Source organism: Geospiza fortis, unplaced genomic scaffold, assembly GCF_000277835.1.
Source record: "Geospiza fortis unplaced genomic scaffold, GeoFor_1.0 scaffold96, whole genome shotgun sequence".
In the NCBI taxonomy this organism is placed as follows: domain Eukaryota; kingdom Metazoa; phylum Chordata; class Aves; order Passeriformes; family Thraupidae; genus Geospiza; species Geospiza fortis.
The window spans coordinates 170,409-170,791 of NW_005054454.1; the positions used below are offsets into that span (position 1 = coordinate 170,409).

At 59.0% G+C, this 383-nt stretch overlaps 1 protein-coding gene across 1 annotated transcript in view; it reads left to right on the plus strand.

Moving 5' to 3' along the window:
- Positions 1-383, plus strand: part of RRM1 (ribonucleotide reductase catalytic subunit M1) — a 17,214-nt gene that overhangs the window by 1,179 nt on the left and 15,652 nt on the right. The gene's annotated exons all lie outside the window — the stretch shown is intronic.

Sequence of the window (383 nt, forward strand, 5' to 3'; positions counted from 1 at the left end):
TTCCCCTGAAGCTCAGTTTCTCCTTTGGGACTCAGATCTGCTTGTGCCAGAAGCTTCCCAGGCCAGCAGTCCCCCTCCCAAACGCTGTGCTAATGCTCCCTGCAAGGCTGTAAATCCCACCAGTTGTGCAAAAGTAGCAGCAGTTCACAGAGGTTCAGTAGAGACCAGTCAATCCTATTGCCTGGAAACCATCCTTACACAGAGTCCCAGCAGGGTTTGGGTTGGAATGAGCTTTTATAGCCACCAGGGCCACCCCTGCCATGGGCAGGGACACCTCCCACTGTCCCCAGTGTCCAGCCTGGCCTTGGGCACTGCCAGGGATGCAGGGGCAGCCCCAGCTGCTCTGGGCACCCTGTGCCAGGGCCTGCCCACCCTGCCAGGGA